This window comes from Hyaena hyaena, unplaced genomic scaffold (genome assembly GCF_003009895.1).
Source record: "Hyaena hyaena isolate Hyena2069 unplaced genomic scaffold, ASM300989v1 scaffold_190, whole genome shotgun sequence".
NCBI classification, from domain to species: Eukaryota; Metazoa; Chordata; class Mammalia; order Carnivora; family Hyaenidae; genus Hyaena; species Hyaena hyaena.
Window position 1 is genome coordinate 1,423,190 of NW_024080822.1, and position 15,499 is coordinate 1,438,688.

The 15,499-nt window shown below is 47.4% G+C and overlaps 1 protein-coding gene across 3 annotated transcripts in view; it reads left to right on the plus strand.

The window, feature by feature from the left end:
• Nucleotides 1–2,097: 2,097 nt before the first annotated feature.
• The window catches only part of FAT1 (FAT atypical cadherin 1), a 127,920-nt gene continuing 114,518 nt past the window's right edge, over nt 2,098–15,499 (plus strand). Inside the window, exon 1 of one of the 3 annotated variants that reach the window (XM_039241195.1) lies at nt 2,098–2,245. The gene's annotated coding sequence lies outside the window, so the exon portion shown is untranslated. Of the gene's footprint in view, nt 2,246–4,828; nt 4,896–15,499 lie in introns of those variants that run through there. The other 2 variants (XM_039241194.1, XM_039241196.1) reach the window with 2 other exon arrangements.

A 15,499-nucleotide genomic window follows, 5' to 3' on the forward strand; every position in this document is an offset into this window, starting at 1 on the left:
CTGTAGATGTTTCTTTTGTTTATGATTTTTTCTTTTTTTCAAATGGGAATACTTTGATTTACAGAATAACTCTAAACACTTGTAGAGCACACCGAATTGACTTGCAAAGCAGCAGCTGCGAAGAACTGATGTGCGTCATTTATAAGAACTTGTAATATGTGGTCAATTTCTAATTTCAACTATTGACATAAAAGGAGTGAGCCTGCGTACTTGAAATAGTGAGGCATGAGGTCTGTCCTCTGCAGAGACAGGCTGGCCTCCCAAGCCAGGCTTTCTTTTGATTGTCTCCTCCCTCCTCAGGAATCTGGCACCTTCCAGCTGCCCTCTGGTCTGCGGAGGCCCTAAGGTCCTTTCCCAAAATTCTGTCTCCTAGCTTCCCACTGCCCTCTCCTCCCTTCTAAATCAAAATGTATCTTTAATCATTTGTGATAACCTCCCTTTATCTCTTCCTAACTTTGGAGATGTGAAAGCTGACAGTGCAAAAATAGGGTAAGAAAGCTGCTATTGATTTACTACTGTGTGCTTGCTAGACACTTTATGTGATGCTCAGTGAAAGTGGGGCCTGCAGGAATGAATGTTACCTCCCTGGCAAACAAATGGCATTCAGTAAATATTTTTTGATATACACCAATACACTTTTCCGCTGGAAACAGACATTATCCCCTTATCACAGATGAGGAAACTGAAATTTTGAGAAGTTACAGGACTTCCTCAAGGCTAAGCATATAATACTATAACATTTAATCTTCCTTCTGTCCTGTTTAACTCCTAGCCTTGTTTCCAATGTCCTCAGGGTTTTGCTCTTTACCTTTCAAAGAGAAAGACGAGCTAAAAGCAGATTTACATCAATGGCTGCAAATGTACTGATAGATCCAGATCCGGTTCCCAGCGTCCTCGCCCTTTTCATTTTCAGGGTCCTCTGAATTTTAACGACAACCTTCTGTGGACGGTGTCAACTCCCAGAAATGGCTCCTTGGGAATTTCACGCTGTTCAGGACAGATTTTATTCTGGAACATCAGCGGCATTAGGGGGGAAAAAAAAACACCATACAACCAACACACATTCCACAGTAGATATTTTCCAGGAGTCCGGACGCTTACGTAAAAACAACACATTCATTTATAAATTAAATATCAATACTGTTTGCATTTATCTTCGTCTACACTACGGGTAGACGACTGATTTGTGTATTGGCCCCGATCCCTGAGGACGATTTGTAAGAAACATTAAAAATTGGCTCCTCCTCCATCTCTTCCCCACACCCCTCGGAACCTTATACGCTTCGGAGTACCGTGTAAAAACGTAGGCGCTTTTGCAAAGGATTTGAAAATTAAAATATGGCTCTGTGATTTTCAACACAAAGACCACAAACAGCGCTAGAGGACAAGAACTATCGAAAACACATCACATCCAGAAGTTGGAGGGCTACAAAGTACAAGTCGTCCAGGCCAGTCTGCAGAAGACGGTTCTTGCTTCCGCCCTGCAAAAACCCGGCAAGCGACACGTCGCGACGAGTTTCAGCTGCAGAAGAGGGAGAGCATCACCTGCAGTTCGACGCGTGGGAAACGCTGCGGGAGGGGGCTTGCAAAAAGGAAACGCAGAGGGGTGAGCGCCGCGGGGCTTCGGGGCCGCTCCGGTGCTGAGTGCGACGAACGAACGCCGGCGCCCGGCAGAGCCGGGGACACGCCGCCCGGCGGAGAGGGACCCAAGCCGCCGGGCAGAGAGCGCAGCGGCCGCGGAGACCGCTCCGGCGCTGAGCTCGCCGGGTGCTCCAGTCCAGGAGGCGGACCCTGCCGGAGAATCCCAGCCGGGCGGCGGGGCGGGGGGCGAGGCGGGGCGCTGACGTCACCTCCCCTCCCCCACCTCCTCCAAGAGGGAGGGAGCGGGGAAAGAGGCAGCGATCCGCCGCAGTTCCCGGCCGCAACTCCTAAACTCGGCGGCTCGCTGCCTGGACATGTCCTGACAAACTTGGCTTCTCCTCGGCCCTCTCGGCAGCCCTCGCGCACTCTCATTTCACCTCCTTTCGGTGCCCAACTTTCCACCCAGGACGGGAGCCTCCGGACATGTGGTCACCTGGGTCCAGGCAGCGCCGGCGGATCGCACTCTCGGTGGGGACATGCTGAAGATCCGAGGGAGTCAAAGTTGGTACTTCACATACAGCTTTTTAACAAATACCCAAATTGCGTGGGGATCACGGAGCTGCCGAGGACTTTAAAGCCAGCACCCAAGGAGTCGGCTGGACCGGTGAGTTCTTTGTTCAGCGCAAGCCTTTTGTATTTAAGTTTAAACGTAAATGAAATTACGTGGGGGTGTTTGGCTCTGAGCTAGTGCAGGGAAGCGTGTGCATCCTCCAGGCTCTGTTCTTGGCGAGCTGCACACCCCTCTGGTTGTACATGCCTCGGAAAGGAAAGCTCAGTCTGCACGGGTTTTGGAATTCATAAAATACGCAGAAAGCAGTGTTCAAAAGAACTTGAAAAGCGGTGCTGTCTGTGCATTATTTTGAATGTAACTTATTATAGAAATGGTGCCCAGGGAGGGCGCAGCGGGGGCCGCGTGATCCGCAGTGGCGCAGCGCCCTCTAGTCCGGACACCCGGCAAGGCGCGCGGTCCCTGCTGGTGTCCGCGCGGACCGCGAACTTGGACCTGGCCGCGCGCGCCTGGGACGTGGGCGTGAGCTCCCAGTCTTCACTTACCACCCATTCCAGCCCATTCTCTAATCTCCAAATACTAGCTTGGGTGGACTGGATTGAAAGGCAGGGCTGGAGGGAGGCGTTTTTGTTTTTAAAGGAACCGTCCCCTATTCCCCTAATTGCCAAAAGCCTTTGGGGACAGGGTTAGGGAGGGCCGACTACGGAAAAGACGAACGTAAAGCTCCAACTACCTTTCCTTTTCTTGTGAAGGTAACTCGATGGTAGTAAAGAGCCATCGCGGTTTCGTTTCGTTTGGGCTAAAGGATCAGAAAAATGTGGCAGCGCCGGTCTGAAATCTCCATCTCTGGCTCTCGGCTGTTCCTGTGGCGAAAAAGTGCAACTTCTTCCGGGCAATTAGGTTTCGCAGTGAGCCTGGAAAATCGGGATTCCCAAACAGATGCTTTAGCTCTAATAAGCGTTCTTATTAATTAATGAATGGTAGTTTTGTGCAGGAATTCTTTCGTGTCGTTTATAGCATTGTGTGATTTTATGTTACCGGATGGTGTCTTTTTACTTTTCAGCGTTCTTCCTTCCCCTCCAACTCTACCTCCCTCCCCCAGCAAACTGTTGGGGTTCTTGTGTGACTGTGATTTGTTGAGAGTTAGAATTCGGCAAGGGGCGCATCCCGGTAGAGCTCGGAGACCTGATCCTCTTATTTTCGAGGTGTCCAAGTATGAAATCGACCTGTAACTCCAAGAGCACTTTGCGCATTTATGGCGATGGCCAAGGGTTTGGATGATGGTGTTTGCTGGGTGTGTGGATTTCTGTGTCGTCTAAATAATCCGCAGGGAATACACCACAGACTCCTAGTGCCACGCATCAGCACGTTCATTCTGCAGGCATTCTTTTTCCTTCCCAGCCATAACCTGCTAGACGCCTTTATTTTTTCAAACGCCTTCTTTAGTACGGTCTAGGAAGAGGCTGCATTAACTTTCAGCCAGGCAGGTCTCTCTTTAGCCCTAGACACCCTCGCTCGCATGTGCCTTGCAGTTCCCGCTGCAGTAGCCTCCACCGGTTCCGGGGAAGTCGGATCTCTTTGTCCTCCCAGTGTTAAATGTTCGAATCCCACAAACTTTCCGAGGTCACGGCCGCCCTCCGCTGTGGGCTGTTTTCCCACGCCCAGGACCACGCCGCGCTTCGGCGGAGTGTCGGCTCTGCGGAGCCCGCGCCGAGGATGCGCTCACAGCCCCGCGCCCCGGGACGCGCGCTCGGGCGTGTGGCCCAGCGCGGGGGCTCCCCCTGGTCCCCAGGGACCCCGCAGTTTCGCGTTAGACTCGGTTCACAGTGTGTGCGGCGGACTTGCCGGCTGGGAAAGCGCACGAGGCGGCAGCGCAGCCCTTTGTCCCGCAGACGTGGGGGAGTCGCGAGTGTCCGCCGGAAGGGGCCGGCGTTGGGGTTCGTAACCAGGGTCGTCGGGGAGGTTATGGGGTTTAGCCCGCTCTGCATAAAGCGGCAGAGGAAGCGCTTTCATTTTCCCTGGATCTCCGTGTACACCGCAGAAGGAAGTAGATCCGATCTAACTGCATTCCTTTTGAGACCTTTCGGAAGATTTTAATTCCACCAAGCAATTGCAGACCCAGAACCAAGGCTTTCAAATGCAGATTTAGGAATTCCCTGAAGGTGCTACGGAGAGGGAGCCGGGGGAAGCTCACTTTTTTTTTTTTTTAAAGCTAAACTGTTTCCCCTTTCCTAGCAGGAAACATTCCATATTAATTCCCTGCGCAAATCCGTGTGCTAGCCGTAACCAACGTCCGCACTAGAGCAAGCCGCACACGTTCCTCGGGGCGTCGCTGGATCAGCGGGGGCACTTGCTCGTCTCCGCCGGAGGAGCTGGCGGCTGGGGCGGCAAGGGGTCGCCGACCCGCGCCCCGCCAGCTCCGAGTCTGGCCGCCAGGGAAAGTCGGATCGAGTTTCCGCGCCGGAGAAACGAGCGCCGGCGCTCGCAGGCGGGGCTGCGGGCGGAGGGATATCGCCGGCGCCCTGCGCGTGAGGCGCCGGCGTCTGGCCGAGCGGCCACGGAGCGCGGACGGCGAGCGGCGGCCTCCGAGCTGGGCGCGCGGCGCGGGGAGGCAGGGCCGGCGGCATCATGCGGACCCGCGGGCCCAGCGGGACTCCCGGAGGGCCCGGCCCCCGCTCGGGCGCGCGCTGAAGCGACGAGGCGCGCGCCCCCGAGAGCGCCGCTGCCACTTGGGGCCAACTTTGCCGTAAGTTTGCTAGACACGAAGTTGGGGCGGGAGGGCGGGTGGGGGCGAGGGGCGCCGCGCCGCGGCTGCCCATGCGCGGCCGGGCCGGAGCCGTCTGCGCCCGGCAGGCGTGCAACTTGCTGCTTCTTGGGGGCGGACTGTTCGGCTCCCCGGGTGCTCTGCCCGCACTGTCCAGCTCAGGAGCGCGCTCCCGCCGGCGCCCTGGGACCTGGGGTGAGAGCAAGCCCGGCGGGAAGGTGGGTAGGGCCGTGGCGCCGGCCCCCCGCCTTGGGAAGTTCGGGACCGGCCCGGGATGCGGGCGGCCGGCGGAGGATGCGGGGGCGGAGAGGTGGGAGGGGGGGGTACTTTGCGACGTGGAGCGAATGGTAATGACCGAGCCGAGTGCAGCCGCGCTCGGTCTGCAGGCGTGGGGCTGCCGGGCAGCCGGCGGGCGAGGGCAGCCGCCGCGCCCCGGAGCTCGGAAACTTCGCCGCCGCGCTCCGCTCCCTTTGCCCGGGTAACTCTCGAGCCCGCTAAGGACCTAACCGATCTCGCCCCTGGGCTAATTCTTCCCGTTTACGAGAGGGTCCCCGCGTAGGGGAGATGAAAGGCGAGGCCAGGAGGCAAGGAGATGGGATCTTTGAAATGGAGTCGCTGAGTTTCCCTTAGATGTTTTGTGCCCCGAGGGAGCGCTGCTCGCAGGGTTGTACTAACTGGTTGAATGTAGATAGACGAGGTGCGATTGATACATTGCGGGGCTAACCATTTGCAAAATAGGCTGTTGATTAGTTTCTTTTTTTTTCCTGGAGGAGAAACTTGTAAGGTCTTTTTTTTTTTTTTTTTTTTTAAGAGAGATCCTCATTCTTAAGTGCTTTTTCTTAGAGTGCTTTCTTGCGGGAAGCTAACTTTCTGTTGTCTCAGATTTTTTTTTTTTTTTGTTCCCACTGATGTGAATTGCAGAGCTTTGCAAACAAGGACGCAATTGTATACTTTAGGAGAGTTAACTTAAATATTTTTTATGCTTGTAACGTTGGGGGGGGCACATGTGTTTGAAGTATGGTTTCTTTAAGTGGCTTTTGTTAAACAACTCTGGTACTTGGTAGAGTAGATTTTATTTTCTCTCTCTCTCTTTTACTGGATATTTACAGACTCTTAAAACTGGAAGATATTTAAAAGGCAAATGATCTTCATTTACTTATTTTTTAGAAAGGCAGCTTCTTAAGGCTTTGTAGCTTGTGACATAGGTTTCAGTAGTTGAGATCTCTGCACAATGTTAAAACTAGATTATAGTCATATTTTCCCGTGTCATTCTTAGAGGTGTGGTGGTTACCCATCGCATCCAATTCTGAGAGTTATTCATGAAAATGAGTTTTTTTCCCTACACTTATATAGGTTAAATTTGGATTTATTTTTGACTTTTAAAAGGAAAGCTTTGGCTCTACAATTAGAATTACTGTCTCACTGTCCTTACTGTATTTTTAAACTTTAAGATGGATTTAAAAATACTTAAAACACTACATAACTTTAAAAAAAATGCTCCAACTCTTAAGTGAAGCCAAACATGGCATTTAACAAGTTCAGTGTAAGGTTTGATTTGAGTGAAGTGTGCATTTGTGTACCCATTTCTTGAAAAAGCAATGTGTTAAAGGAGCCAAATTCTTTGTCATTCTGAAAGGAAAGGAGATTGTTAGAGGACTTAATAAAAGCACTTAGGCCACCTGTATATTCCTTGTGTCTTTTAATTGGTCACTAGAAGTTACCCCCAGTGAGTTCTCATCATGTTAATAGATCATTTAATCCGTGTGTGGACAAGTGCCAAGACGGGAATCTGAAAGTTACATGCAGACTAACACCGTTTTCCTTCTCCGGCTCCCCTGCTCCTCTTGTGTGTGTTTTGAGACTTAGCTCATGAGCCACCTCAGAAGCAGTTATTTCTTTGAACGTTAGAGGGGAAAGGGATCTTACAGATTATTTAACCTCCCTTATCAGGTCTACCACCACCTGCTTTCCACCCAAGTTTGGCTGATATTTACATAGACTCTGTACACTGAATCAAATTAGTGCAGTATTGTGCATTACATGTTGTCTCAGTGGCCTAATTTGTGGCCTAGAGGACCTGATTTAATAGCAGGAAGCCATAAGGGTAGGTGTCTGTTTAATCTTTTATGAGTGGGAAATTGCAGTAAGTAGGTAAGCTTTCTTTTGACCAAATTATATAGATGATGAAACCAGACTATTTTTTGTCTCACTTAATTGGTCAATTTGCAAGTGTTAGTTTATCCTTAGGCACTGGAAAGAAGTTTTTGAAATGAGTGTTTCAGGTAATTCATTTAAGGTCAGAAAGTTGTCATTTTCTTTTCTGATTTCAAAACATACTCAATCAGATGACGAATCTGTATATTTCGCATTTTAAAGTTTTTGAAAACTTAAACTTACCTTTAGGTCTCAGATTTAAGTACATTGCCAAAATTCTTAATTCCAAAAGTTTATTATATGTGCAGAGAGGAATCTAGAGTTAAATGTCTTTTTACAGACAATTTAGGAAAACCAGGCAGTATTTAATCCTTTGTAGAGTATTCGGGCATAGAGCTTCCAAAGAAGCTCTGCACCACGGAAACTGATCCGGCATCCCCTACAGCCGATTTGGAAGCATTTCAAGGGGGGTGATGACCCTGTTGCTCAACTGCTAGAAATCAGAGCCATCTCCAGGGCAGCCGTCCACACTGTCATTACTGGCCTGATGGTTGCACCTGTGTCTTCTGTTAATTTCAGGAGGACGGATGTGTATTTTAGCATGTTAGCCCTCCCTCCTCCCCTGCTTGAGTCCTGCCTTCCGTACTCCATCCTCACCCATCTGCCCATTCATAAACTCAGCCACTCTGCATCTCCTCTTTGCCAGACATTGGGCTGCACACGGAACACAGTGTGAGCAAATTGCGTTTCCTTTCTTCCCAGCACAATGAGAGAGAAGGACAAATAAAGTCAGTTATATCCAGTGCTGTAAGAGAAGGGGAGTTCATCCTAGCACTTCAGTGAGTTGGGCACGGGCAGGTAGGTGGCTGTTAGGATAGGGTGAGTTCTGAGGGAAGAGTGAATCAGGAGGGGATAATTTAAGGAGAGGAAATGACACGCATAAAGCAAATTGTCGAAACCTTAGTTGTGACATGATTTGCGGTATGCATACCATGTTATCTTTAGGGAAAGGGTTGGTTGATTTATCATCGGTGCCTGTTTAATCCTGTTTTCCCATGACCTACGACTTTTTTTTTCCTTTGTGCAAGTAGAACATAGAAAGTCTATGTTCTAGGCTTGTTGGGTTATAGACAGGGAGGACAGGTTTTTATGGGGCAGGTGTTAAGAAGGGACGGAAATAAAGAAATGTAGAAGAGAGGTGAAAATAACTAACTTGTATGTGAGGAGTGACGGGCAGGGAAACTAAAATCTATACCTTTTTAAAAGGCAAGAGATGGAGATCTTACAAGTTTGGAGCCTCACCACTAGGTGGCGAGATCTGCTCTGGACAGCTTGGTGGTTTCCAGCCTGTGGGAAGTAAGTGTACCTTTTTGGTTTGAAATAGTACTGTTGGGAGATTCAGTTAGGAAAGGAGGTGGAGATAAAATGATCAGAAGTCTTTAATACAAGTCTAAGAAGAATATACTCAATCAGCAGGCTAAGGGGAAACACGGAGTATTTTCAAACTAGGGACTAATATTGCAAAGAAGTTTTGATGAGATTAATCTGATCGTGGTAGATGGGCCAAATAGTGGGGGGAGGGGGTTAGAATTCAGGAATACTGCTTTGAAAGCTGTCAAATGCTGTGCCTGAGCAAATACAAATAGGAACTAGATGACAGCAGAAATGGAAAGGGAATACTTTTCAGAAATTGAGAGTAAAAATTGCCCACACTCTCAATAACTTTAGATACGGAGGTTTGGTAGTCCGAAATAAAAGATCAGTGTATGGATGAGTGTGAGAGGGAAGTGGTAGGGGAGGTTGGGGAGGAGAGAAGGATCTCTCTGGAGGGTTGGAGGCTGTAAAGATTTTAGTATCATCTCTAGTTTTTCAAATAAAGAAATGGAATCCAATCATGAGGTAACTTCCACGAATTCACACAATTGACTTAGGGACAAAAGTATGCCTGCCCAGTCCCTTCTTTCTTAATTGGTTTCTTAGGTCGCAAGCCTGAGTGATTTGGGAAGCAGTGAACCTGTTCAGTGGTCGGAGATGCACAGTAGGATAATACAGTGGAATGGCTGGCATGTGGTGGGGGGAGCTGGGGAAAGGCTGTGGGGCAGGTCTGATGGCATCTCAGGAGGCGTGTTCCCTCACTTGGGGGAGGGTAAGGCTGGAATGTGGGATTCCGAAGTGCTCCCGTACGATTGAAGAGAATCCGGAAAACTTAGTGTCATTCATCCTTTACGTGTTATGGATTGACCAGGATTTAGGCAGTCTGTGACAAGTAAAGGACACAAGGACCTTGTGAGTGGTGTCACAGGTGACATTGATTCAGGGAGGGCTGAGAAAAAGTCCTCTGATGTGACACTGACTTGTGACACCAGAAGAAGCTGTGTCTGTTGCCAGGATGGATGTGAGTTCTTATAGAGCAGTTGATGGAGACGAAACTCAGGGTAGCCCTGAGCAAGTACTTTCTTAGAAGTCTCTGCCTGTACGGGAGAGAGAAACGTAGGGTGTGAGTTTGAAGGAGATGAAGCTTTGAATGCAGTTTATTTTTAAGTAGAGACAAATGTGTGTGTGCTTTGTAGGTCCTGCAGAAAGGGCCGGTCACGGGATGTTTGAGAGGGAGTGATACTTCAGGGAAGAGCTGCAGAAGAGGCAGCATTTTATGGCATCATGAGCCGCTTTATTTGTAGCTCGGCTGGGTCCCATGTCTTCTGAAAGGTGCGAAGAAGAGCAAATAGGGGAAAAGAGCATTTTAAGGAGAGGAAGAAGAGGGACTTTCTACATGATGACTTTTCTTTCTCTTTCCTTTCTTCTTCTTCCTTTTTTTTTTTAACAGGGAACCTTCACCTTCCTGATCCATTGTTTAGTGAAGTATCTGCATGTGTACCTAAACATAACCATCCTCATAATTTGGCCAGTAGTAAAGCTTTACTAATTTGGGAGTGGAGGAAGTGGCTGGGGTTATTTAATGGCTACTCTGCCAAAATGACATTTAAGTGATATCTGTTTGCAGAGAAAAAGTACATTAGGTGCGCTGATCTTACATCACACGAGGTAAACTGTGTTTATGGAACTTCTGGGTGAGCGACGATTGCCCTAGAGCATGGGTGAGCAGAAAGGGGTTGGAGGGTGAGTAATAAGTAATGGTCATGTCTGGTCTGTAAAATGAGGAGAGAAGAGCGAGTGTCCCATGGGTCGTAGGCCCAGCCAGAAGTGTGTACACATCCCTTGTTCTTCTTGTCTTTATGTCACAATAGCACAAAACAACCAGAGACAGCCCTTTTAAGATGCCCACAGATGTGTTTCATAGGTTCATATACCAGGTAAATTACATAGCAGATTTTATATGGAGGCTGCTTAAAAACGAGGAACTCTCCAACCCTCTGCAGGTTTTTAAGTGCTAGGAAAGAGTTACAGCGTGCTGAGGGGAGACGTTTGGAGTTCCCACTGCCCTGTTTTGGTTTGAAGACTGCTCTGAGTTAAATGGGAATGATTGTTGATCCTTGAAGGCCATGCTTAAATCAAGTTGGTGTCGGAGTGATCAGACCCAGCGTGGTCCCCGTCAGAATTAACAACAGGAGCGGTTAGTTCTGGGAGGCTCCCCAAGCCTCGGGCTGCGTTTCAGTCTGGGTTCCCAGCTGGCCCCTCCGCCCCTGTTTTTACTGACAGATGTCTGAACCTGGTGTAGAAAGATTTGCTATCCACCGAGACAATAAAGAAGAGCCACCCATTTAAGTTTTCGGTGTAACAGTAAAAACTTTTAAGTACTGCTCATGGCTGTTATAATTTATTAGGAAAATGACTTTTTTCCATTTTGTAAATGTTATCTGGAAGCTGTGAGTGAGTAATACCTGAATGACAAACAGGCTTTCTTAGTAAGATACAATCTCTCACTCTCTCTCTCTCTCTCTCTCGACTTCTGTTGATGTTAGAGACCATTAAACATTTAATATACAATATTTTTAAAACACAAGAGTCATTTACATTTCATACTGGCTTTTTTGTGACATCTTTGTTCGAAAATGTGGTTATCTTCCCTGCAGTTTAAATATCTTCAAAAATGCTTTTAAAATGTGGCACTATTCAAACTGAACATTAAGCTCTGAATTTCAGTAATAAGTTCAACTCTAGTGACTGCTCTCACTGCTGCTGATACAAAATGGGAGCATGTGGGAGGGCATGCCGAGGGAGAGCACAGCATTCTGACTGTGAGTGTTGTGTGTTTTTATCATCATAGGTAGAATTGATACTGTTTACTCTTTGCCTTTGCATGGAGGGCTGATGGCGTGGGAGCTCTAAATAATGCATTCACAACATTTAGTAGATTTTATGCATCTGTGATGCTGTGTCCCACCTGGTCCTGTCTCGGAAGCTTATGCAACGTTTCTGAATCTTCAGCTTTCGATCTAAATATATGCATTCATGCAGTTTTGTTCTCAGCACTCGGGCTGTGTTCTGTTTTGTGAAGAATGCGCAGTCATAGTAATTGACTTGGAACGCTTTATGTGAAGGTCTCCCTAATGAAGAAATATGACCATGTTAATATCTGATTTCTACTAGAAAAATTATTTTTCTCTCTTATTTATGGATTTTCAGAAATCTATACTAAAGATATTTCAACTTTGGACCTGAGGCTCTTTTCTCTACAGGCTGAACTAAATAAACATTCTTGGTTTTCACTTTGCAAAATGCACAGAAGAAATCCTAAATTACTCTGAGCTGAAGTAGTATGATCACCTTCTAAATATCAGAGTGTAGCCTTTGGCTAAAATCATTTCTGGAGTTTAATTTTCATCAGCATGAACTCTTGGTAATGTACTTTTCAGTAGAAATGGTATTCGTATCTCCCCCCACCCCCCCCCCACTTCAGCTTTACTGTTTGTAAAGCTACTGCTTTTTTATCATACATTTCATAGTGGGATCTGAGTCTATGATTCTAGGTTACGTTACTGAAGGTTAACAACACCTCCTAAAAAGTGGATTTTTTCTTTTGTTTTTAAAACATTTATTTATTTTGAGAGAGTAGGAGAGAGAGAGAACAAGAGTGAGCAAGGGGAGGGGCAGAGAGAGAGGGAGAGAGAGAATCTCAAGCAGGCTCCATGCTATTAATGCAGAGCCCTGCGTGGGACCCTATCTCACAAACTGTGAGATCATGACTGAAGCCAAAATTGAGTTGGACACTTAACCAACTGAGCCACCCAGGCGCCCCGTGGATTTTTTTTTGTTTTCTTATTAAAAAGATTGCCCTTAGTAATTGATCCCGATCAGAGTGGCATTCTGTTAGCCTGGTTTGCAGGGTAAATTCCAGGCTTTGAAAGGTGTCTGTTGAGGGTGGTCCAGCAGGGGTGATCCAGCTTCACGTTTTGCCTTAGAAGAGCCAGCGGGTGGGGTTGAGATAGGTGATCAGGTGTGGAGGATGCAGCTCGAAGAGCAGGGTGGCGGCGGCAGAGCCTGTGGCCCTGCCGCGAGGCCGAGACGCGCTGGGGAGGGAACAGTTAAAGTGATGTGACGTGTTGGGCCTTTTCCGTGCGTGGGGTTGCGAGGGTCGGGGGTGTCCAGGACCGCCCCGCAGTGTGTGCAGCAGCATGGTCCCGGCCAGTATGTATTCGTCATCGCCAAGTTCTAATGTGAGGCTTCAGACGTTCAGAAAGCTTGATGGGCCCATCCTGTCTTTACACCACTGTTTCTTAATTCTGTGTCGGTGACTGACTGCTGTCTGGTCACCTGTGCTGGTTCTCCTCTTCTTCCCTCCATCCAAATATCGGGTGGGGGGCATCAGGGCTCTGTGCTTGGTTTTTTCTTCTCTAGCTGTGCTCTGTCCCTGGAGGATCTCCTTCAGTTCTGTGGTTTAAGTAGCGTGCTCTGGATATTCAGGCAACTCTCACATTTATGTCTCCAGGCCGGACCTCTCCCACACGCCTCCCTGCCCCCTCAGAATCATTACTTCGGTGACAGTGGGCATTTCCACCCTAACTTTCCAGAACTCTTCATCTTAGTCCCTTGATCCTGTTCCTCTCTAGTTTATTAGTTGTGGCGAGTGCTCCATAATAATGGGAGACGTTATACCAGGGGAGACTATCTTCATAACTTTTCAGTAAATCTAAAATGATTCTAAAGTTTAAAATTTATATTAAAAAAATCTCCCTTAGTGCTCTCTCCCCATTACCCACTGTGCTCCAGCCACAGTGGTCTCTGTTATTTCTCTAACTAGCACCTCTGTACATGATTCTGAGCCCCCAGGGAACATTGGAAACTTTTTTGGGGGGGAGAGGGTGGGGGAGGGAGTATAGAAGTGAGATGGAGGAGCTACAATAGGCTTTGAGTTGATAGAGACCAGGATGACACCGGACATCCTAAAATGCACTCTGGGCCCTTTGAATTGATGCACGTATATATGTATGTATTTATTTTTGAGAAAGAGAGTAAGGGGGAGAGGCGGAGAGATAGCAAGACGGAAGATCCCAAGCAGGCTCTGTGCTCACAGCAGAGACCCTGATGTGGGACTGGAACCCATGAATCTTGAGATCTTGACTTGAGCAGAACTCAAGAGATGCATGCCTAACCCACTGAGCCACCCAGGCGCTCCCTGGGCCTTTTGAATTTAGCTTTCTCTTTTCCCTCAGGTTCCTGACCACAGTCTCTTGCCTCTTTATTTTTCTCCTAAGTGCCTACTCAGCAGCATGTGATATACTCTTTGCTTGTTTCTCACCAGAAAATAGGTCTTCCTTGAGGATTTGTTGCTCGTTTGGCTCATTTTTGTATCCCCAATGTGTAGAACTATTCCTAGCACATAACATTAAATATTCATTGAATGAGTCCAATAATTGATGAAAGGAGTGAATGATTGAGACAGATGACCAACACCTATGCTAAAATATTCAGATGGAATGCTGGAAATCAAGCATGAACCTTCATCCAGCTGCCTGTTCTCCACAAATCACCACTGTTGACAGTTGATTTTTTTTTTTTTAATTTGTCCAGAATGTTTCTGTCAATTTTCACACATTCATGTACTGGGCAAACAATTCATCTCCCTCCCCCCCTTTTATTTACAAACATATATGGGATCAGTTTAATTTTTCTGTTTAACAAATCTGGACGTCTCTATGTAGCAGCGTATAGAGTGCTGTCTTATTCTTTTTATTGGCTGCATAATATTTTTGATGTAGAATTAAGCAAACATATTTTAAATGTTTACAACAGAATCCTGGCATAATACTTTGTTGTAGAGCGGATAGCAGTAACAGGTCTTCTGAAATCAAAAACCATGCTTGTTGCACAGGAGCTCTTTAAGTGTTATTTAAAGCATTTTCTCTCTGTAGATCCTAGTTTGTAAATGCCTCAGGATCAGGAAATAGTCTTTAGTTCCATACACCTTACACAGTCTGTCCTGAAGTAGGTTCCCAATACCCGCAGGTTGAATTGAAGTCTTCCCTGGTTTTGATAACGTAGCTGGGTCATTATATCATTCAGATTTCCCTGAATATTAGAACTGTTGGCCACATCGTTTTGGGAGAAAACTGTTCTCTTATTTTGTTGAAATGCTTACTGCTCTCCTGGAGGCCAGAAGTCTTTATAGACTCCTGACCTGAGGTGCCGAGGAGATGGAGTGATGGCTAAGGCACAAGTTAGGGGGCCCCCCTGGAAAATGACTCAGTATCAGTTATCAGTATCAGTATCAGTTGTGCACGTGAGGGCTTTTCTTTTTTTCGCAAATGAAATGACTGACAGAGCACAGCTAAGATACTGTAAATTAATGCTGCCTTGCGAGTCCCCACCGGCCCTTAAACCAGCCCTCCAATCTGTAGCTGCTTTCACCTTTGGGTGGGGCTCCCATTCTGTGAGTATTCGTTTGAGGGTGCAGTGCTATCCTCATGAGAGTGCTGGGGTGTTTTGTGAGGCTCCATTGATACGCAAGGTGAATTTGTTGGCATTTAGGGGAGCAGTTGGTCTGAAAGTAATTGTCTTGCTCACCTGGCAGGTCAGCCCAGCGGACTGAACCCTTGCTCAAATGCCCCCTTGCCTTGCCCTTTCCCCTCTGACCTTCCCGCTGGGCCGACTACCTTGTTGCCTTGTTGGGTCTCTCTCCGTGTGTCAGCTTGGATGCTGTAGCTGTGGGGGGTGTGTGTGTGTGTGTTATGTTTGGTTGTGAACACTGGTTGATGACTGCAGTGGTGATAAAACGTTGATGTGGTCGGTAAGATGGGCTTTGCTGATGTAGGAAAACTTCTGTTTCACATTGGGCTGCTGGCTTCCCATTTGTAAGTGGGCTCTCTTGACTCGTGTTGGTTTAGAAGTGACTTCAGTATCAAAATGATATAATGATTCTGTAGTTATTTTAATACCTTTAATTAGTTACAGAATGCTAAGTGAGACAGTAAACCCTTAACATTTTGTAAGAAGTCAACTAAATTATTCTTCTAAAGGAATAGTTTCCGGATAAC